This window comes from Phocoena sinus, chromosome 11, assembly GCF_008692025.1.
Source record: "Phocoena sinus isolate mPhoSin1 chromosome 11, mPhoSin1.pri, whole genome shotgun sequence".
In the NCBI taxonomy this organism is placed as follows: domain Eukaryota; kingdom Metazoa; phylum Chordata; class Mammalia; order Artiodactyla; family Phocoenidae; genus Phocoena; species Phocoena sinus.
In genome coordinates this window covers 99,752,743-99,777,335 of record NC_045773.1, presented here as the reverse complement: position 1 = coordinate 99,777,335, position 24,593 = coordinate 99,752,743, and positions in this window count along the sequence as shown.

Sequence of the window (24,593 nt, the reverse complement as noted above, 5' to 3'; positions counted from 1 at the left end):
AGTACTGCATTTGTGTTGGGCTGCACATCGAGGACAGTTATCTACTCCTGGTGTGTTCTGTTTCCATCAAAGATCGTATTTCCTTATTTTCCAATCACTTAAGGAAAATTGCAACTCCCAACGACCAGTTGTTTGTAAACCTGTTCGATTGGTATAGATGATCTAATCCAGACGATCTAATCAGATGCTCTGTGAAGTCAGGGACCATGTGTCTACTTCTCTGCATCCTCAACACCAAGAATCTGCTCATACATGTTTGCTAAATTAAGCAGAATCAATATATGAACCCAGGCTTCCCTGTTCCTATGTTAGCCAGGGGTAGAATTCAGCATGGCCTGTGTGTCTTTTAGTAATTAATTTAATATTTACTTGCCCACAACACGCCAACCGTTGGCATTGGAGAGCTTGAGGAGTGAAGACGAGTAACAGGCAATCATAAACCCGCGTGTTGCGTGTCATGTTGGGGGTGGCGTGTACAAAAGGCGGCCAGCACCTCAGTACCATCAAAGCTAGCCTGGTCCTTTATAGCTGAGGTTCCTTCTGATTGGCCAGAAGAGACTCCAGCCCAGCTGGTGGGGAGCGGGCAGTTGACCTGTGAGCCAACAGGAGCAATGAACCCACACTTTGAGCATTGGATTTAAAGCTACACAACCCTGCCCCTACCGCCTTTTGGTTGACCCCTCCGACCTCTCAGACACATGGAGCCTCTCAGGCTCCATCCCTGCCTTCCTTCTCCGGCCACTGCTGGCCTCCTCACCAGGCCCTCCTGGCTTGTCCTCCACCATCTGTCCCAGCTCCCTCCGCCCAGGAGGCACGCATACCCAGTTTAGCATCTTTTTCCCTCTGGGTGTGTTTCAGAAGCCTGGAGCTTCTTGGCGAGCTCACACTCCAGTTGGAGGGAGGCTGCGTGGTACAGAGAAAGGGCCCTAGAGTCGGGGGATGAGAGTTGAATCATGGGCCCACCTATCAGAGCTGGGGGAACTTGGGCAACTCATACATCATCTTCACCTAGAAAATGAGGACAATAATGTCTGTCTCAAAAGGGACAAAATGAGATGATTGTGTGAAAACGTTCTGTAAGCAGGAATAATCTTACCCAGAGGTAAGGGTCCCACCGTGGCCCTTAGGAGGACCTTAGTGGACAGAAGCTCCACACCTGTGCAGTGGTCCTGTTGCAATTCTGTTCATCGAATGACTGAGAGATTTCAAAACTGGAAAACCCCTCTTGCCTATTAAACATCTCAAACGGGACGTCCCACAGATACCCCTTGAATCTTGCTGGCTTACTCCTGTTTGTTCCTTAAGGCTCCACTGAAGCTCTAACCTATTGGAAGCACAGCCTGATATTTCCCTCCCCCTTTTCCAAGATTCGAGGCTGAATTCCGTGCTCCTCATGGCACCCAAAGCACAGCCCCTGTTAAAGCCCCCATGTGACCCTGACTTTCCAGTCTCTTCCCCTCTACGAATCCCTTGATGGTGGAGGCCACATCTTTCAGTTCTAGATCTTCAGTACACAGTAGGTCCTCAGTAAATATTTCTTGAACAAAGGGAATTGTGGACTCACCTCTAACATGCACCTTTTCTGCCTTCTCTGAACAACCTGTCAACACAATGTGACCGTAATAATTCTGTTCCCCCAATGGAATTGCCCATTTTGATGCTAGGTGTTGACCTGATGATGGTATGGTACAATAAGATGCAGAGAAGGAATCCCAGCATCAGCGGCTTCCCTCACGTACTCCCTCACTGCAGTGCTCCTGCATTACAGCACTGCCTTGTTTCAATAATGCCTATTTCACTCTGTCTTGAGATTCGGCAGCTGTATTACTAATAAAGGAAATCCCTTTATTACACGCTTGGAGTCTGTGTTCAGAGATGCAGGCAAATGGACTGCGTAAACAGAAGTCACAAATAAATAGGTGCTATGTTACCCTATAAGAGCCATTCTGGAATGGCTGGAGTGTCACGACCTCACCGGATGCAATATGATGTCATGGTTAAATGCCGCGACTTCGGTGTCCAACAGACCTGGGCTAAAATCTCAGCCCTGTTTCTCGTTAACGATGTGATTGTAAGTGATGTTCTGAAACTTCCTGGGCCTCATTTTCCTCATCTTTATAAGCTTTTGCTCCTCACATATTTGTTCTGAGGGTTAAAGAGGTAAGGCACATACAGCGATTAGCACAGTCCTGGGCACCTAGGCAATGCCCCATGCCTGCCAGTTCTTGCGCTGTTGTTGTTACATTTATCACTAGGAAGTCACCCCTTCTTCTTCTTGTTGGCATTCCCACCCATCTCTCTCAGTTCTAAAGATCCTTTTTTTTTCCCCCTCATTCTTATTGGAGTATAAATGCTTTGCAATGTTGTGTTAATTTCTGCTGTACAACAAAGTGAATCAGCTATATGCATATGTATATCCCCATATCCCCTCCCTCTTGAGCCTCCCTCCCACCCTCCCTGTCCCACCCCTCTAGGTGGATGCAAAGCACCGAGCTGATCTCCCTGTGCTATGCGGCTGCTTCCCACTAGCCATCTATTTTACATTTGGTAGTGTGTTTATGTCCGTGCCACTCTCTCACTTCATCCCATCTTCCCCTTCCCCGCCCCCCCATGCCCTCAAGTCTGTTCCCTATGTCTGCGTCTTTACTACTGCCCTGCTACTAGGTTCATCAGTACCACTTTTTTAAATTCTCTATATATGCGTTAGCATACGGTATTTGTTTTTCTCTTTCTGACTTACTTCACCCTGTCTAAAGATCTCAAAGACAGTGTGCTCCACAAGAATGTCAGTTCCTCCGACAGAGTTATGGACTTGTGTCTTTGTGGATGGAGATAGTTGTAAAAAATATCAAAATTCTTCACCCCTCATCAAACCAAGTGTTTCTACAAATATTCAATCACGTCTCAGTGTCTTAAGAACAGAACGATTCCAAACGTTTATTCTTTTCCTCTCCCTGGTGTCCAGCCACCTGACTGGTGCCCCTTGACCTCCATAGCAACATGTACCCTGCAGGAGAACCATATTCCACCATCTAGGTAGTTGCTATGCATATCTCTTGCTTTTCTGATCAGGTTGGTTTCCATGGAAACAGGAGAATTTACTCCCTTTTCCTGACTTCCTACTACTGCAGGATGTGTGGGTCAGGGAAAGAAATGGCTATCTCACTTTGTCTTGCGATTCGGCAGCTGCATTACCAAAGCTGTAGAGCCAAGTCTATACCCCGGAGGTGCTCAGGAACGTACGGCGAGTTAATGAAAGAGTGAATGAGTAAACAACTAAGAAAGCCAGCTGAGTGAATTGTATTAACCATGAGTTGCACTAGTGCTAGACATCAGGGAAGAAACCCTCAGGCTTTTCTGGAAAAACACTCTTTTGTTCTCTATTATAACATGAAGAAGGAGGATGAGGAAGAGGAAAAGAAGGACTTAGACACTTAACGGGCTTCCCTGGTGGCGCAGTGGTTGAGAGTCCCCCTGCCCATGCAGGGGACGCGGGTTCGTGCCCCGGTCCGGGAAGATCCCACATGCCGCGGAGCGGCTGGGCCCGTGAGCCGTGGCCGCTGAGCCTGCGCGTCCGGAGCCTGTGCTCTGTAACGGGAGAGGCCACAGCAGTGAGAGGCCCGCGTACCGCAAAAAAAAGAAACAAAAAAAAACCACACACACACAAAAAAGGACTTAGACACTTAAAAATTTTATGCAATTCCATTTATGTGTATATTGTTTTACAAACTGCAAGGTATCGTCTTGTTCGTTTAATACTCAATATATTTTTATTAAACAACTACATGACGTGGCTACAAGTTGAATAGAAACTGTTCCTGCCCTCACTTCATAATAATCCTGAAAAGTATAAAGGGTATATAACTGGATTATCCCCCATGTAATGATGAGCAAACTGAAACTTGCTCAGAGTGGACAATTACTTGTCCAGGACCACACAGCTGGTCAGTGCGGGGTCTGGGACTTGAATCCAAGGTTGTGCTCTCTGCCTATACCAAGCTACCATCTTTATGCTTTGATGAGGTCAAGCAGCGTTGAAGCTACTTGTGAGCCATAATAAATGTCCTAAAATATGTATACTGGGCCAAAAGATTTTATGCATATTCAGGAACTCAAAGTATGTGAACTTTGTTTTCCTAATACAGTTTATGCCCAGAATCTGAAAAGGGAAGATTAGATCACATTTATAATACACATCCAGACAGTCAAGAATTAACAGCATTAATCTCCAGGATGCAATTATCGCTATACCAAGCTTTTTAGCTATCACATAAATAAGCAAACCACTTTCAATACCAATATGTAGCTTTGAACTATGAACCCTGAATCAGATTAAAAAGCAACACTTTGCCGAGTCTTGAACTGATAGCAAATACTGGTTACTACACCAGAATCAGAAGCTAAATTCCAAGGAACCACCAGTGAACCATTTCAAACATGAATTAAATTAGAAAATCCTGGACCTGAAAATCATAACAATGTCTAGAACTAAATGTCAACCATTCCAACATTCTTTTCATTTTAGCCCCTAGAATTGACTGACCAGGCATTCAATAGAAGAAGGACGGGGCTGCTGCTCTCACGCTAAGGACCGGCCAACATGGCAGCCAAGTTCACCCGAGCCAACACAATCGACCTTGTCATTTGGAAACCAATACGGATTGAAAACAACAAAAATGTAGAAAGCAAAAGCTCTCATTATTCAATGGGAGCCAGTTTTGCAAAGAACAGCTGCAAAAGCAAACTTCACGTTTCACTCTGTTGCAGTCCCAAGTAACTGAGAGTACGGCTCTTCCCCGTTTATTTTTGTAACATCACACGCCCACAGAGAGTTCACAGGCAAGCTAGCTGGAGGAAAGGCTGCTTCTCCCTTTTGTACCACTACCCTCAAGAGACAGGCACTCCAACTGCTGCTAAGGAAATCTAATAAACATGGTAACCAGGAAAAAGAACCAGAGGCAATCAATTGATTGATCGACCAGATTACTGAATTCATTTTCGATTATGTCAGAGTTTGAACTGTTTGTTGAGCTCACGGTGGGCAGAGTCAGGAATTGGAACAAGAAACAGGTGCAATTAGAGATGGAAGGCAATACCGGATGGGGTTAATGGAGTGACCTGCTGTAGTACGTGGCAAAATCCCTCTGGTCATTTCTTTTCTCCCACTTCAGACAGGCTTCTGGCGCCACCACCCCACTGAAATTGCTTTTGCCAAGATCCCAACTTGAAAAGTTAAATTTCCTGCTTACAAGAAGCCGTTGACCTTGCAGGGTGCATATAAATTTGATTCACCATCAGTCAGGCATCCAGGGTGGCCCTCCTAACTTAGGCAGGGACCAAGGCTCATAGAATTGAACCTGCTACAGAAGACCTTTCCTATCCCGTGGAAAAGACATTATGAAGCTCTTTTCATTCATTCACTCATTCAACAAATATTTATTCCTTCCTCGGTGTCTGGCCTAGTTCTAAGCACTGGGAATGTGCTTAAGCATTTGAGTAAGACAGACCTGATTCTCGCTCTTGTGGGGCTTATAGTGAGCCAATAAATAAAAAGCAAATAAACGAACGCAGCCTAGGACAGCGTAACGTGAAGGGGAGCTATCTGACCCTGCATAGCGGAGACGGCCTCTTTAAGGAGGTGGTGCTTGAATGACATGAAGAACTTCTGTGTGCCCTACCCAAAGCTGCCCCCGTCCCCAATGACAACACTCTCACAGTTGTTCATTCTCGCTCATGTAGCGTCACATTTTCCATCTGTACTGAATCATTCCCATCTGCAGACCATTGGCCTGCAACATACCTCCCAATAAAAAACCCCTTTCTCAGCCTTATCACTCCCTCCAGCTTCTAGCCCATTTCATTGCTCTGCTGTCCTTCCCTGTGGGAGCTACCTCCCCGTCTCCTCCCCTTCTCTACTGGACCTGCTTCAAATCCACTGAAACTGCTCTTGTCAAGATCCCCGCTGACCATCAGACGGCCCAATCCTATGGTCACTTCCCCAGTCTCACTTCCCCATCGGTGCCCGGCACTGTCCATTCCCTTACACACAGAGCTCTCTCCTGTAACCACCCGGCCACCTGGAGGAAGCTAGAAGTCCTTGGGGTGTCAATGCTTCCAGGAGCAGCCGTCGGCCAGTGACAGATGGGGCAAGTGTACAGATGCCTCCAATGGGGTGACTCTGACCAGGTCTGTACAGCTTCCCAGAAGCCTCCAGTGGGATCGAGCTCAGTTTCCCAAAGTGAGAACCCTCTTGTGAGTATACCCTGCAGAGGCTTTTCTGCCTTCCCTGTCTCACTCCCCTGATCCTTTCCTGGTGCCCCTTAGAATCACCTCTCAAATGAATTGCTTATAGTTCATTCCTTGTCCCAAGATCTGCTTCTGGGGATGGGGTGGGGGGATCCAACTCTGGTAGATTGGTGGCAAAAATAGCTACAATTTACCCCTCATCCTGTCTCCTTTACAACGTGACTCTGCAGCTTCTCCCGTCAAAACACGAAGACTATTTCCTCACTCCCTGAAAGCGGGCTGACCTGGTGAGCTGTTTTACCCAATGGCATGCAACAGAAGTGACAGGGTGCCAGTTCCAAGCATAGGCCTAATCGATCACTACGTGCTTCTGCTTGCTCTCTTGGGATCCCACCTCTGCTATGTTAAAAAGCCCAGGCTAGCCTGCAGAATAATGAGTTCACATGTGAGCCAGAGCAAGTCATTTAAGCTCCCATATGTGAGACAGCTTAGCCAAGATCAGCAAAGCAATCGGCAGTTAACCACGGACGCATAGAGTAGCCCAGCCCTCAAGCATAAGAACCACCCAGCTATGCCCAGCCTAAACCGCCATCCTAGAGAATCATACGCTAAAGAAATGTTAGCTTTTTAAGCCACTGAGTTTTGGGGTTACTTATAATGCAACAGAAGCTAGCTGTTACACCTGCCTAAAACAGCTGGTATCAGAAGTGGTCTTAGGAAGAAGATGCTCAGGGTGAGATTCTGGAATTGGCTCACTTACTAACCAGAGGACTGCAAGTACCCCACTTCTGGTGGGAAATGTGGAGGTGATAACCCCTGGCATGCAGCTTCCCAAGTACTAAAACCCTCACCTTTGTTGCACTGGGATGGGGTAGAGGTGAAAAGAAATACACTGGCTTCTGCAACAACTCTAGCACTTGATATTTATGTAGGCAATGGTAATGAGGATTGTGGAATCGCTTGCCTGTTGTTAACAATCACAGAAGTCCTGAAAGAAGAAAACGACAGCTATCAACTCTGAGGTCTGGTATGAAAGCCAGACGTCTATACGGCAGTGTTTGAAGGGATGCTCATCTCCTGTAGCCTGAAGACAGACTGTGTTGAATAATAAGGCACAATATTTAATTGTAACTGTGGTGGAGATAGAAGCCACCTACACAAAAGTCAGGGTTCTGTTCCAGAACGAGTGGGGACATTGGGATGGGGAACTTTGGGTAGATACACTTGAGAACCTTAAATCTCTCAGATTAACTCGAATAATCGCATGGGTCTACTTCTCCCTTGTTAGAAGAGAGCGGTCTCATTATCTGGAGACCATACAAATGCCTCACTTGAGGTGATAGTCTTGCAAGATGACATTTATCCTTCTCAAGATCTGGTCCCACCTCCCCTCATTGCCTCTAGACCAATACCCAGGGTCGTTTCCGTAAGGCACAAGTGGGAAGTATTGACCACTTTCTGGGGAGAAAGATATTATTCACCACAAGAACTGTAGGTTCTGGCAAATATGTAACAGCAGAAACCAGAAGACTGTGAACCCGGGAGTACATATGGAGGGTGCTAGACCAGGGCCCACTGACTGAAGGGGGGTCTCCCTGAGGAAAGGCCTTGCAACATAACAGCAAGAATCACAGTAACTGTTGTTCTAATCCTTCCCCAGAGGCTGCTTAGCAGAACAAATGTAAGTTGGGGAAAGAGGAATGCCCAGATCTTCTGACAGCTGCTGGAGAGGGTCTGAGCTGACATGGGTGCCATGAAACCGCAGACACCACCAGGGCGCCTTGTTAAAGTTGGGATTCATGGGTGTCAAGAGATAAATGGGGTCCTGGCCAAAGTTCATCTTCCAGTGAGTCCAGCTGATCTATGGACCCACCTGCGGTCATTTCCTTGGCCCCTGATTGCATAATAAAGATGGATATACATAGCATCTGGCAGAACCTTCATATTGGTTTCCTAACCTGTAGAGTAAGAGCCATGAGTTGGCAAGGCCAAGTGGGAATCCCTGAAAACGTTCCCCTTTCATCAACTAAGATAATAAAGCAGAAGTGACACTGCATCCCGAGGAGAACGTCCGAGATTAGCGCCACCCTCAAAGATTTAAAGCATGCCGAAGTGGTGGGTCCCACTACATCCCTATTTAATTCAACTACATGACCCTTGCAAAAACCAGATGGATCATGGTAGCGGATGGGTGATATCACAAACGTAATCAGGTGATACAGTCCCAGTTACAGCTGCGCTGGATGTGGTAGTTCTACTAGAGGTAGAGCCAGATCAACACAGCCTCTTGCATTTTATATGTGGATACTGATTTGGCAAATGCATTCTTTTCTCTATCAAGCAAAGGATCAAAGCCAGTTCACAATAACCTGGGACAGATAACTCTACACATGTACTATCTTTACCTGTTCTGATCTTTGTTACATTTAGTCTAAAAGGACTTTGATCATCTGGACACTGCATGAAAAATCATGCTGGTCCACTACACTGATAAGATCATATTAATCGACTTGGGAAGCTGGAAATGGCAAGTATTCCTTATCCTCTGGTAAGACATGTGCACACCAAAAGGCGGGAAGAAAACCCTGCAGAGACTTAGTAAAGTTTCTAGGAGCTGTGATATCTGGAGCATGCCAGGACTCCCCCTCAAGATAAAGGATGACCTATTACACTTTGCCCTTCCTACCACCAAGAAAGAGACACAATGTTTGGTAGGTATCTTTGAAATTTGGAAATATCATATATTACCTTGGGAAATCCAGCTCTAACCCATTATTGGATAAGGCAGCTCCAAGCAGGTCCAGAGCAAGAAATAGTTCTGCAGCAGGTTCAAGCTGCAGTGTGAGTAACTCTACTACTTGGGTCATAAGATCCAGCAGATCTAATGGTGCTAGAAATACCTACAGTAGAAAAGGACGTTGTGTGGAGTCTCAGGGAAACCTTGGTATTGGAGACACAGTGAAGAGCCCAAGGAACAAGGGAACAAGGGAATGCAATCCGCATCAGAGAACTATTCACTATTCAAAAAGCAGCTCCTGGCCTGCTGTTGGGCCATCATGGAGACTGAGTGTCTGACTGTGGAACATCAAGGGGCTATGAGACTAGAGCTGTCATCAGGAATAGGGATTCATCACAGCCAGTAAATTATAGGACTGGTCAGGCTCGGCAGCGATCCATCACTCAGTGAAAACTGTACACGTGGGATTGGACCCAAGCAGGTCTGGAAAGCACAGGTAGGTTACACGAACAGGAAATCCAGACACCACTGCTACATGCATCCACCGCACGAATGCCTTTCCCTCAGTTCACAGCTATGTGAGCTGAAGAGTAGATTACTTACCAACCACAGCCCTACTCAGGGAGAGGAGAACCCTGTGACGGCACCACGGTTCTCCTCTCCCTGATACGGAGTGAAGAGGAGAAATTCTCCCTGTGGACACGGCCGCATGCAGTACACCTGGCATCACATTTGTATGGAAAGAGAAGCGGTACCCAGGTAAGGCTATACCCGGCTCCTTGGACATCTGTTAATGGCTTGTCTAGGTCAGCGGTCTAGGTGCACGGGTTAGAAAGATCAGAGACAAGGAGGTCTGGAGTAGAACATATTCGAAGGGCCTGTGCTAATGAACACAGTATGTATGAGTCTTTGGGTCAATGCCAGCAGCAAAGCAGGTGCGACGATGGGCACATCACTGTAGGACCCAACGTTTCTACCCTACGTCGCATCACCCAGAAACTACCAGGCTGATAGAGTGCTGGCTGGCCTCTTAAAGGCACAGCAGAGGCAGGAGCTTGGCTCGGCAGAGACACTCCACAGAGTTAGAACGGAGCATGTCATTTGGGATATAGCATATTCTTGGAACCATTATATGGCCATTATAGGATACATTATCTGCTAGAACTAATGAGTCCAGGAACCAAGGGTTATAGGAAGGAGGGGCTTCTTCCATAACCACTTTCAGTGACTGACTTGGGGAAATCTGTGTTTCCTAACCCTGTAAATTTAGATTCTTCTTGGTTATAAGTTCTGATTTCCAGGGAAGGGAACCCAGACTTAACCGGAGGTGCTCCATTAAACCCTTTAAATCCAAAGGAGCCCCTGGTCATCTGGGGCTCCTAGTGTCAATGCACACGCAAAAGCAAAGAAAGGGATCGTTACACTGGTGGACGAAAGCAACCTTGATTATCCTCAGGATCTCTGACTGCTGCTGTAGATAAAGGGGGTCGGAGGAGGGTACCAAGCACGCAGGCATGGCTTTTTGTGCTTCTGTGTCCAGTGCTAACCACGGATGGGGAAGTCACAGCAACCACAGTGCAGTAACCAGTGACTCAGAACTCTCAGGGGTGAATGTCTGGGTTATGGATTATTCTAGCAAACTAAGCTAGCAGACGTGTTGAGCAAGGTTAAGGAGAATCCAGAGTGGGTAGTAGAGGACATATCTATGATGCCTTTAGGATAAACTCCAGCAGCAGAGACTGGGACTTGTCCCGTTAATCTTCCCTTAAGATGGGATAGAAGTTGATCACAGCAGTGCAAGTGTTGATGCTTCACCCGAGGAATCCTCTGGACATTCACCGTTCCCTTATACAGAGGCGGCCTTGTGCTGTGAGCTCCTGTGACCCTCTTCCTGGGGGCAGTCCCTAACCACAGAAGCATGTTTGATTTATGTGCAGGACTGGCCTGGAGTGCCAGGAAGTTAATTTCCTCAAAAGGAGACCTCGACTAATGTCAGTTGAGAGTTAGTGGATAAATAACAGACCCCCCTCACCCTCAGGTAGGCCAACTCTGAAGCAGATTACACAGAATTTCCCAGAGACCCTCCAGCGGGGCCGAGCTGTTCATGCTGACTCATGTACCCCATACTGGCTCCCTTCCCTTCTTTGTCTCACTACTTCAGCCCCAGTGGTTCCTTCTGTTACTACAGAAATCCTAATATCTCCTCACTGAGCAAATCGAGGCAAAGCCATTTCCTCAGTAATAAAAGAAAAAAGAAAGCATGCTAATACATTTTTAAATAGCATCCCCCAAAATGGTTTATAAGTAAGGATATTGCATTAAGCTTTATGCTTTTAGAGTAAAATAATGACTTCTTTGTGGAAAATTCGTCGATGGGAGGCTGATTGTAAATTATTGCAGTGATCGAGGAATGATGGTGGCCTGGGTCAGGGATTTAGCAGAGACGATGCATTTAGTTTGAGTTTGTTACTGTTCTTCTTCTAGTTTCCTAGACTGATGCCCAACTCATTGTTTATGTCTTTCTTTTATCTTATACATTCATCTTGAGGATATAAGTTTTCCTCTAATCATGCCTTAACTGCATCCCATGAGTATAAACATGTATTTTCATAATAATTTAAAATATTTTCAAATCTCCATTATGATTTCTTCTTTAATTTGGTTAAAGAAAAGTTGGTTATGTAGAAAAGTATTTATTTCAAAACATTTAGAGATTTTCTAGTCGTCCTTTCTTTAAAACTGGTTTCTAGCATGAGTGCTAGAATATACTCCCTGTAGTTGTAAAGTATGTCGAGACCTTGCTTTATGGACCAATATATATGAACAAATTTTGTAAATGTTCCGTGCATGGCTGAAAAGAGTATGTATCCTTCAGTTCTCGGGTGCAGTGTTTTATAGTCTAAATTTATTATCCCAAAGTCTATAATTTCTAATTTTTCTATTGTTTATATCAGCTATGCCATTTTTAAAAGTTTCCTTTGCTGCTTATATATTTTAAGTTCCTCTTTTACTTCTTCAAACACATTAAGCATAGCCATTCTACGATCTGTCTGATAATTCTAATATCTAAAGCCACTGTGGACTCTCCGTTTTCTGTTGTTTCTGCTTAATCACGATCCCTCGATGTCTGCAGATTAGACACCATGGATGCTCAACTCCTATATACACATAGGTGTGGAACAATGAATAGAGGTGGCCCTCTGTATTGGCGGGTTTCCCATCGCGGATTCAACCAAACACAGATAGAAATTTCGTTGAATCCGTGGATGGGAAACCCGCAGAGAGAACGTTTATCCTTTCCTACAGCTGTTTGTGTGTGTGTGTGTGTGTGTGTGTGTGTGTGTGTGTGTGTGTGTACAGCAGAGGGTGGGGAGTAGGGGTGCAAGCCCACCTCAATTCAAGTTCAAGTCTTGAGGTTCTCCAGACTAGACAGAGGAAGAGAACATGGGCTGTGAGTCAGCGTGAATGCTGGTTTACATCTGGTTCATTCTCACCCTGAGGCTGAAGGTCTTTGGGGTCCTACGTTGAAATACAGGTGGGGATGCATCAGACTTTTCACGTTGGATGGGCTCCAGATTTTGACTTTTGTTCACCTTGCCCTGGGATTCTGCTAAAACCTCAGTTTAGTTTTTTCACCTGCTTTCTCTGTAGCAGGGATGCTCTCACAGCAAACGTTTTAAAGATTTTTTCCCTCTATTCCATCTGTTTTACTTGTTTTCAGCAGGAGTGTTTGTTCAAGTTGTCTTACCATTACTGGAAGCAGGAGATCCCAAGTGAAAAATGTTTCAGGTCCCAAATTTCTGTATTTATTCCATCAGTAAAATGGTAACAACAACAATAATATCAACCTACTCTTTTCTTGTAAATATTAAGCAGGATAAAGATTAACTACACATTTCTCTGTAAAGATACGTTATTGTATTTCTTTCACCATAGTAGCATGTAAGCTGTTTTGCAGAAACAGACCCTCAGTTGAAAGCACTATGAAGCCTCCAACAGAAACCACAAATAATATGTGCAAGCTCTCCTTTTCTGTTTACTTAAGGATTTGTTCTGTTTCACGCTTCTCAAATCATGAAAAATGTTTTCTTAACAAAAGAACTCAATTTTACTACCATAATAAATGAACTAAATAGAAAGGACCTCCAGGTGATAACGGAAATATACACTTGCTACATGAAAGGAGTAATTTTTCATTCTGTTATGAGGTGGCCTAAACTTCATTTAATTTGAATTTTAACTTCCTTAAAAATAAAAACAAGTCCAGCAGAATTCCAGAGCAGCAGAAGTATCCTAAAGTCTTTAAATTACTTGAAAAGCTAGCAGGTCCATGAAAATAAGCTCAGCTCTAAAAACTCTGAAAATCGTTCAGTTTACCCCTAAAGTCTGTCTAGGAAGGATCTGTTTAATTTCAACTAAAAAAAAAAAATGCCCAATTTTTTTGAGTTTATTACACACTAAGGCTGCAGACTGGGGGAGCCAAAATAGACAAAAAGACAAATCATGCTTTGGGCCTACCCCAGAGTAGACGGCACTTCTCCAAATTTATCAGCTACCCCACAGGGGACGTTAACCTGAGACCGATGGAGACTTTCCCCACGCTAAAACATTATGGTGATTTTTTTATCTAAGCAACAGTGATTTCCAAGAAATATATAGCATGGTCCCAAACCTAGCATCTTTCACCTGTATCAAAACACCTGCTTTTACACATGTAGGTTGGTGGTTTTGGATTCATTCTGATTTCTCAGGATACTGTTTTCACTCTGTTGCTCAAATGTTGTGTCATCATTTGTTGTGAACAGTTAGAGACCAAGAGACCTCCAAGCAAAACTCTTTCCAAACCCAGAGGAGCTTCTAAGAGATCCTGACTCATCTGCAATGTCAAAAAAAGAAGAGAGAATGATGACAAAACCAAAGTTCTCCATCATTTTAAAGTGAATAATTATTTTAGAGTTCTTTTCATTGGCAGAGTAAAGTATTTCATTGTAGTCTCATTTCTGTTTAACATCTTCCAAAGCTGTTCCCTGACTCTCATTCGGGTATTTTCCATCACTCTCCTTCAGCAAATCCCAAGCCTTTGGCAGCAATATAGGACTGTGTCGGGCACACTTGTATTGCAAAATGGGAAGGTTTTACATGTAAAGTCACGTGAAAATATGTGCAAACAGCTAGCAGTGGGCACTCAGGCAAGCTTGCTTAATGATACTAAGCCTCTTATAATACTTTTTCTTTTGCAAAATAAGAGAAGACACTCATCATGTAGAGAGCATAGAAGGAGAGAAACACATGGCCAATCAGGTAGTCTCCATGTAACCTTCGATGGTCACTTGACCGGCCTATGAGTAGTTAGCCTTGGTCATCCTCTGGTATTCCCTTGGGAGTTTTCTCCCTTCAGCCGCTGCCCGTCCCCACTTGCTACCTTCTCTAACCAGGTTCCTGGTACCGTTTCCAATGTTGCATTTTATTATTGGGAAGCTCAAATTCCAAATTTTTTCCCTTCTTCCCACCTAAATTGTCCTGTGTTTCATTTGCTCAGAGCCTTGCTCTGTTCTGCTCCGCTCCCTCCAAAATGACTCTTCTGACTCCTGTGTAAATACAAGAAGTCCTCACTTTGCACAGTTCCACTGCGTACGAATTTCAGTTACTGTGGTGTGTTCAGTGTAACTGATTGCATCAAGTACAAACTCTGCTACTTACTCTTCAGTCCAAAGATCACTACGTAAATAACAGATGTACATCCTCATAGAAACCAATCGTGTCACTTCTTCTAGAAGTTGTGTGTGACCGGTCATGCTGCATCTGTTAACAGTTCATGCACAGACAGCAAAGTGTGTGGCCGTGGGGCCTCCTTGTCTCCCAGTGATAAATAATTTACATGACATTTTACAAAAGCGGAGAATCAAAAGAGACAACAAGCCACCGAACATGAAAGTGTAGCAAAGAAACAAAAAGTCTGACTGTGAAATTCACAATGAAAGTAAATGGAGTTTCTGAAGAATTAGCTGACTGTGGAAACGTGGACACTGCCTCCAGTGGAGAGACTCTAGCCATGCAGCCAGGGGAACTTGAGGAAGGTGAACTCACACACAAAAATTCGGAAAATGGTTATGATGCAAATGGTGAAGACGTCCCAGAGGAAATGACAGCAGCAAAAAAAAAAAATCATATTAAAGGAACTCTCAGAGATTTTTCAAGACATTGAAGGCTCAAAGGATAAAATATTGGAAGCTGACCCAAACTTAGTAGGGAGCGGGACAATCTCACAAGGCCTAGGGAGGATGCTGCCTCCACCGAGTAAGTCATATGACAACAAGAAGACGACAACCGCTGTTCACACCACTCATGATAAGGTTTTTATAAAATATAAAATTCTTTAGTTCTCGATGTTTCTAATGTTTTAAATTACAGTGTACTTAATAAACATTAGTTTCGCTATTTAAAAAAAATTTTTCCTATGTGTTTTTATAACCAGTAGGGAGAGAGTTCTTGATATTTGGGTGGGCTAATGCCTAACCCCATCCATGGTGGAAGCGTTGTATGTTAACAGCCCTTTGTAAGTACCATTACCTAAGAATTAGTTTCGGTCGCCCTAAAGTAGTGACTACAAAAATCAGAAGTTCAGGATCGTGCCTTTCAAAGTATACTGTGACAATAGCCATCATACTGTTTTAATTAAGCTGAAAGACATATACTCTGATATCTTTTCTAACCCTCGGCTTCCTCTCTCTGCCACCCTCTCTCCTTTTCTCTTTTCTCACAGATCCGCTGGTCTTTCTTTTTTAAAAACTAATATTAAATATTTTAGATGTACAATACATATATAGTGTTATAACGAACTCATGGACTCACTGCCCACCTTTAAACAAAAAGCAGTATTGTCTTATACTTGAAGCCCCCAGTGGCCTCCTCCTACATTGCCTCTCCCTCCCTCATTCCTGGCGCACCAGCCATAACCTCAATCCCAGATTTTACGTTTATGATTCCCATTATTTTGTTACTCCTATTCTTTCACAGCTAGCCTTTTCTTGGATCCCTGAACATTTTACGGTCTCCCTCCACCACCAGGGACTTGGAATGTGCTGTTTGTTTTAGCACAAACTCTCTTCTCTGCCTAGCTGCCCCTCCTCCAGGTACCCCTGATGGCTTTCAGGTCTGAACGACACCATCACTTTCTTTAGGAAGCATCCTTTGTCCATTTTCACTTGGTCAGGTCCTACGTTATAAGTTCTCAGGGCTCCTAGCACTTTTCCTTTGCTCTGGGTACCTCAGGTGTGATTCTACATTTATTTGTGTGATTCTCCTATTAATAGGTGTCTCCACTACAATCCTGACGGCGGGAACCATGTTTGTTTTCACTCAGTACTCTATCCCTGGCAACAAGCTTTGTGCCTCATGGACAGAGGACCCTAAATCTCGATTAAATAAACAGGGACCAGTCTTCCGGAATGTCAGGCACTTTGGGAACGTCTTACAAGTATTGAAGAGATCAGAGTCCTCTGGCCACAAACCGCAGAAACAAAAACAATTAAAATCTCTGTAAAATCGAGTACCAGCCATGACCAATGAAAAACACGAATCCCCAGAGGTGATGGGATTTGTCCCACAGTGCTAAAAAAAGCTGGGGAAAATTGAAGCAGCTTCTAAAACCAATTCTCTTGCTTCTGAGACCTAAGTTATAGATTGGGAAGTTTGTTTCTATTAAAAGGATGGTGCAGGTAGCCCCGCATGGCCCAGGGTTGAGGATGATTTCAGCAGAACTGAAAAGATGTGGAAGGGGCACTCGGTAGAGAAAAGGACAGTGACCTAATAGGCTCGTCAGAGGCCCCTGGCTTAGGAATCTTTAGGGAGGGAGCACAAAATGAGGCCATGGAACGGTTTCTTGCTCCACAACATGCATTTTTAATGAGACTACTTTATACTTTCTAGCCCTTCTCACCGAAGGACCTCATCTCCCAGCCCCACACAAATTTCTCTCCCTGTCTTTTCCCACTCCTGTCACTTCTGTGCACATCAGCTCATGAATCAGCAGAAACCCTTGTGGAAGAAGCAGCTCCAAAATAGTTACCCCAGTTCATGTTAATTACGTGGACATTTCCACAGAACCCCAAGGGAGGTCGGAGTCCTCTGTGCATGAAAGTGCCTCTTCAGAGTCTAATGTTAGGATTTTTTAGAAAAAAAGAAAAACTCTTTGAGATCTGACATGCTTGGTCTGAATAAATCTTGTAAAGAATGTTTTCACGTCCAGGGCAACTGCATTTCTTATACAACATTCTCTTGGGATCCACTGGTTTAGATTTAGGACCTTTTAGGTATAGAGAAAAGAGTTACTGGAGAGTCACTTTAAAGTAGATGTTCTTGGGCTTCCCTGGTGGCACAGTGGTTGAGGGTCCGCCTGCCGATGCAGGGGACGCGGGTTCGTGCCCCGGTTCGGGAGGATCCCACATGCCGCGGAGCGGCCGGGCCCGTGAGCCATGGCCGCTGAGCCTGCGCGTCCGGAGCCTGTGCTCCGCAACGGGAGGGGCCACAGCAGTGAGAGGCCCGCAAAAGTACATGTTCTTAATTTAGGGTTTATGAATGAACTAGAACGGGAGAGGAGAGGATGCATGAGCTCCAGGAAGCTGGGGGCATCCTTTTCAGAGCTGGTACATTTCTGTAGCCAGGACGACAGCATCCATTCGATCCTTAAAGCTGGTCATGGCTCTAAAAAGAACCTTATTATTGGGCTAGTGGCTTAACCACGGAGCTAATCTCTAAGCAGGATTGGCCAAAATGCTTTAGACGTTGCCACCTGCCGACAGTGAGACAGATTCCTCGTGGCTGAGGAGCAAGGTTGGAATTTTGAGGAGGAGACAGGCATTACTCCTGCCTTTATAGTCCCTGTCGGTACGACCACAGATGTTTTATATTACAAGTAGAGCATATTATTTACAGAAATTTCAAGGTAACCTGGGCTTTACCCTTTTCCCCAGAGATCCAGTTATGAAACATTTACCAACACACCGCTGATGGGTACCTGATCATGAGGGTGGGCGGGGACTGGCTGTCCAGGGGCCACGCCCGTGGACTAGATGGAGACCTTTAGGAGTCCTGCGTATGGAAAATATTACAAAGTTTCTTTTCATAAATAATTACAAAATTAAAACTGTGCTAAATTATAAAACAAAAATAAATACACATACACCAAATTGAAAGGCTTTAAAAAATACCTTGGTGTGCAAAATTCTGAATAGGTTTATGGAAATGGAACTCTTTGCAATTATTTGCTACCCCTGCACTGACGGTTCCCTAAGCTTGCGCAGCGTCTGTGTACTGAGTGTCCAGCACAGCTGTGGACACAGATGGAATTTTATTTTGCTTTCTCAAACAAGCAGCATATTCTTTCCTGGACCAATAACCACAGTCTCACATTTTTCAAGGTTTCCCAAACAAGGTGGGTTTTCCTGTTGTTGTTTTTCATTTTTTTGCTACTGTCAGAAGCTCCTGACCACTTAGGTTACCAAACAGTAACCAACTGGCTTGGCTAATAAAACCTGGACAGGCACCTTGGCTGAACTCCTGAAGGGCTGAACTCCCAGTCTAGAAGCGGCTATGTGCTAATATCTCCTTCTGTGATTTCAGCCGCCCTAGAAAATAGAGGGGGGGCAAACCCAGTGAGAAGAAACCAAATCTCACTCTGCTTGACTTCACCAGCTCACCCAGTGCTCTGAGCTCCCAGGGCAGCCCAGAGGCTAGCCGATGTGCAGGGGAATGAAACACACGAACCTCCAAATGCACACAGGTGACACCAGTAAATACAGCTCGGACCTGTAACCAAACATCTCCTTGGTCACTGGTTATGTTAATTTGTGTCCACTGAGAAGCAAATGCCAGGATAGGATTTGATGTCCAAGGGATTTATTGAGCGAGGCCTCCAGAGGAGTCAGGCAGCACCTTCAGACCATGCTGCAGGTCTGGCAAACGTGGGAGGAAAGAAGGGAGGGAGGAGACTTGGGCAGGAGGAGCTCTGGACTGTGGTACAGCCCCGGGTCAGGGTCAGCCAGGCCGAGGGTGAGGCCTCTAGTCCACTCACCCTGGGAAGCTGTGTCTCTCTGGAGAGGACCTGCATGGCAGCATCAGTGTTCAGTCTGGCAGAGAGCAGCCCACAGGGAGCATGGCCTCAAGTGAGCGTGACAGATCCAGAGGGCCGTGGCTGGGCTGTGGGTCACATACGCTCCCCCGCTGATCTGACTGGTGCATTTTTCTGGCCACCACACTGGTCATTGTCATTCTCACATGGATGGGTTGTCACTGAATTTGCTGCTTCTTTTTTTTTAAAGCACATTCTCTGCATTCAAAGACATTATTCTTTTATTATTATTATTATTATTAATTTATTTATTTATTTTTGCTGCGTTGGGTCTTCGTTTCTGTGCGAGGGCTTTCTCTAGTTGCGGCGAGCGGGGGCCACTCTTCATCGTGGTGCGTGGGCCTCTCACTATCGCGGCCTCTCTTGTTGCGGAGCACGGGCTCCAGACGCGCAGGCTCAGTAGTTGTGGCTCACGGGCCTAGTTGCTCCGCAGCATGTGGGATCCTCCCAGACCAGGGCTCGAACCCGTGTCCCCTGCATTAGCAGGCAGATTCTCAACCACTGCGCCACCAGGGAAGCCCGCTTCCTCTTTTTAATAGAAGGGGCTGTGAGGGAGATACGGTGGCTGCATGTAGAAGTGTGAGAAATGTGAGATGATTCATTTGTTGTGAATATCATCACGGACCTGCCAGTCACCTGGGGAAGGGTCCACACCTCGGACCAGAAATAAGGACTAAGTATGGGGTCTTCTAAGTCTCTTTCTTGACTTTGGCTTGGACTGAAAATGTACAAAGTGTCTGAGACATGACCTTCAGGAACGGGAAACTGAGGAAACGTGAGGGGCTGGGAAGCCGGGAGCTTGGGCACAATGTTGATCCATCCTTGAGAGTAAGACTATACTCCTCTCTGCTCCCCCTGGAGGAGAATGGGTAGGAGCTGATGACAGCTTTGCCCGTCAGAAGCCTGTGCCCTCTATTTTACATTTTCCTTCTCTACTCGCTCTTTATCCTCTAAGACATTAAGCAAAGTCCTTTCAAAAATTCCAGTCCTGAAATTAACACAACATGGTAAAGCAATTATACTCCAATTAAAAAAAACATATATATATTATTAAAAGAATGCATGAACTTAAAAAAAGTGATTTTTGTTAACTCCTGGGACAGAGTTTTAGAAAAGAAGCCAATGCAATGGTGGCCACAGTAATTAAAGAGAGTAATTCTCTACACCCTATGGGGTAGATAAAATTTAAGAAAAATAGCGGTAGATGCACTTGGCCCAAATATCTTGTCTTACTTGGACAGGAGGACTAGAATTCTGTAGAGTGTGCATTTTGTTTTAATAAGGGAGTTCAATTCCCTTAGATAGATTATAAAAGCATGTGCCTATGAGTGAACCAAAAGTTCATTACGCAACACTTTCTATACAGCACTCCATAACCACTCTCATAGATTCAGGAACTCAACAAACCATTAGCCCTTCCAACCAACCTTGAGAAGGGCTAACGAACCGTTAGCCCTTCCAACCAACCTTGAGAAGGGCTAACAAACCGTTAGCCCTTCCAAACATCACATTACCTGTGATGTCTCCAGAAGCCCAGCCCCACAGTCCCTCAAAGGCAGCAACTAGGGGCTGAGATCAGAGCTTATGTAACCCAGACATCTCCTAGGTACATGGCTTCTCCCATGTTGCTCTGCAATAGGAATTGAAGAGGAGGTCCTCTTGGTTTGAGTCTCAGAAGAACCAGAAGTTCAGGAGAATAGTCTCTCTCTCTCTGTGTCTCTGTCTCTCTCATCTACCAGGAAATTAAGGTTGAATGAATGAACAAGCAGAGATGAGAATATGGACCAATCTCAACCTTGCCTTCTAATATTCCATATACCCCATCAAACAAAAAACTAAATTTTTATCTCTGGCAGTGGACTGTCCAGCAGAGATGCCTCAAGGCCTCTCCCAAGCCTGTTCCAGGTAATAGGAGACATAACAGGAGGACGTGATTTCTTCCACTCACTTGGGACTAATCTAACAGATGACTGAGACTTCCTTATGTTTGTTTAGTGTTTCATAGTTTTCAAAGCAACTCTACAAATGTTATCTTAATAAGACTCCTAACAGACTTGTAAAACAGGAGCTACACATATTATCTTCATTCTCCCGAAGGGGAAACTGAAGCACAGGGACGTTGACTAACTTGTTCAAAGTCAAGCAGGCAGAGAGCGGTCCAGCTAGAATAACGATAAAGCAACACAACTGCAACCACCTGTTGAGTGTTTGTTTTGCACTAAATTCTAAGCCCTTTACATAGATTACCTTTAATTATTGAAAGAATCCTCTAAGACATTCAAGTCCTTTCAAAAATTCCAGTCCTGAAACTAACAGAACACAATTAAGGAAGGTATTCGTGTGTTCATTTTGTATCCTCCAAAGGAAGTGGCGAGGTGCTTTTTGTGTATAGACCGTCAAGGAACATTACCGGATTGATTTATTGGAAAGAGATAACAGATAATCTGCTGGCTGAGTCCAAATCCATTAAAGTTTTAGGAAATGATTCTGAATTTTAAAGAATTGTACTTGAGCAAAAAACAGAAAACAGAGGGAATATTAATCTAATTCAGGAACATCAGTGTTCCAGTTTCCTGAGCTATTATATTGAAGTATAAATGTTTACCTTAATTTTCACTTTTTTTCCACTTTTGATTAAATCTGTCTCCATCAAAGTTGGCCTAATCTTTAGGTGGATTCAGATATGCCATAGTTTGTATTCTGCAGGATCCCCAAAGGCTTAAAAATCCTTCCCAACCAATCATCCTATAATTGATATTCCACGATTTAGCTACAATGTTCCTGAGTATTATCTAATTAAAAGAGAAAAGAATTTAAAAGTGATTCTCATTTGACCTGCCACCTATCATTTACACCTTAGTGTGAATAAATATTTTGAGCACAGGCTTTTTTTTTTTTAACATCTTTATTGGAGTATAATTGCTTTACAATGGTGTGTTAGTTTCTGCTTTATAACAAAGTGAATCAGGGAAAATAAGGGGAAAAAAATATACTGACTGGAAAGATGTTTTATCACTAAAAAGGTTTACTAAGTCCCTGATGATGTTCCTCTTCTTGGAAGGCTTAACAGTCAACTAAATACTTGGGTGGTTTAGGGAGAGATATAAGCATTGGGAGAAGAGTCAAGGTCAAAGGCCACTTGAGATGCTCTTCTGTCCCCAAAGCCAAAATGGCTACAAGTAGAAGCGAAAGTCAGCCAGGTGTGTGAGTGCACCTGTACCGTGGACTGAAGGTGTGGCTCTGTCCTTTAGAATGTAACCCCAGGAGCCCTTTCCCATTCTTCTTCAAATCTCACCCTTCAAAACAGAGTTCAGTGACTTGCTCTCTAGAAGCCTTCCTGGGTCTCACAAACTAGATCCCTGCCTTCTCAGAGACCCCAGTGCTCATTTGACTCGTAGACGCAATAGAACAGTGGCGGCAAGACACAGCTGGTGAGCGCACTGCTCCAGTGAGCGCTTGGTGATGTTCTGTTTCCTAGCGCCCAGGCAGCAAGACCAGGTAGGCTTAACTGCATTTTGTTTTGGTTGGGTTGGGTTTTGAATTTTTATTTTATTGTATTTATTTTTTATTGAGGTTGAGTTGATTTCCAATATTACGTTACTTTCAGCTGTACAACATAGTGATTCAAAATGATTATAGATTATACTCAGTTTAAGCTGTACACCTGAAATTAGCACATTGTAAATTAACTATAGTCCAATATAAAGTACAAAATTTAAACATAAATAAATAAAGTTATAAAATACTGCTACATTTTGGGAAACTCTTGGCCCCATCACTGGGGAGCTGATCCAGGTGCTTGGAGCACCCTCCTCTGAAGCCTTCCACCTAGCAGAGCTGAGTGCAGCCCATCGTCTCAGCACATGAAGACACGTAAGGAAATGCAGCCTCAATGATAAAGGGCCCGGGGAACTGGGACCTGTGGGTATTGTCAGGGTCCCTGTTAATTTATCTGCCTCCTCCCACAACCAAAAGGGATTCAGCCATAAAACCAAATAGATGCTTTGGAAACTCCTGGATGCTGGGGAACACAGTTGATCAGACTCTTGTTGTCACATCTTATTTAGGAAATTGAGCCAGCTACCGAGGCTGGGGTGGGTGCAGCTTTGGGCCACCCACCTGAGTGGAGGTCAGTAAGCTACAGACAGTGTCACCAACCGTCTTGGTTTACCTGGGATTGAAGGGGTTCCTGGGATACGGGCTTTTCAGTCTTAAAACCAAGATAGTCTCTGTCAAACCAGGTAAGTCGCAAGCCAAAGAAGACCAGGGCAGAGTAAAGCCCCAGAGGAATAAGGACTGATCCTTGGTGGGTGGACAGGAGGCACACAAGAAGCCAAACGATACAGCGTGGCGTAAGGGCAGGGGTGAGAGGGAGGAGAGACACCTGAGTTGTGCAAGTGTCCTCCAAAGGAACGAGGCCCCTGGACTAGACGCTTCCGCCAGCTGCTTCAGAAGGATTCTGCAGCTTCAGCTCGTGATCATGGAACACTTCCTGCAGACAATTCCAAATCAGGAAATGGATGAGAAAGTAACAGGAAGAGGGCCCAAGTCCCTGGATCAGAGGTACCTAAAAACCACCATTGGCGGCTCAGCAGAGAACCTCATTACTGTGTTACATCCCGGGCTCCCAACCAGCTGACAATGCCACTGCTTCAGAAGGGAAATGCCTACACAGTAGGGCTCAGGAGGGTATGGACAGTCCCTGCTATGGACTGAATGTGTCACCTCCCAAAATTCATACACCGAAATCGTAATCTCCAGGGTGACGGGGGCCTTTGGGGATGATTAGGTCATAAGGATGGGGCCCTTCTGAATGAGACCCCAGACACCTTCCTCGCCACTTCTGCCACGTGAGGACACGGTGAGAAGATGGCCATCAGTGAGCCAGGAAGCAGCGTCTCACTAGAACTCAGCCATGCTGGCACCTTGACGTTGGACAAGCCTCCAGAACCGTGAGAAGTGTGTCGTTGTTTACAAGCCACCTCATCTAAGTTACTTTTGTTATAGCTGCCTGAAGAGACTAAGACTGTCCCTAATGAGCACCTTTCACCCTGGGGGACCCGCTGATCACATGATCACATGCTATGGCTGGACTTCTTTTTTTTTTTTTTTTTTTGGCTGTACGCGGGCCTCTCACTGCTGTGGCCCCTCCCGTTGTGGAGCACAGGCTCCAGATGCGCAGGCTCAGCAGCCATGGCTCACGGGCCCAGCCGCTCCGCGGCATGTGAGATCTTCCCGGACCGGGGCACGAACCTGTGTCCTCTGCATCGGCAGGCGGACTCCCAACCACTGCGCCACCAGGGAAGCCCTGGATTTCTTTCTTAATAAGACTTCATTTTAGGCCATAGGATCATCATTTCTGCCAATGGGGACAGTGAGATATCCTAGGGAGAGATGTTCTAGGGCTTCATCCCCTTTCAAGTGTGACAGCTCCAATTGGCAACTAAAGGCCCTTGAGCTATGAGCAGCTATAGCACATGC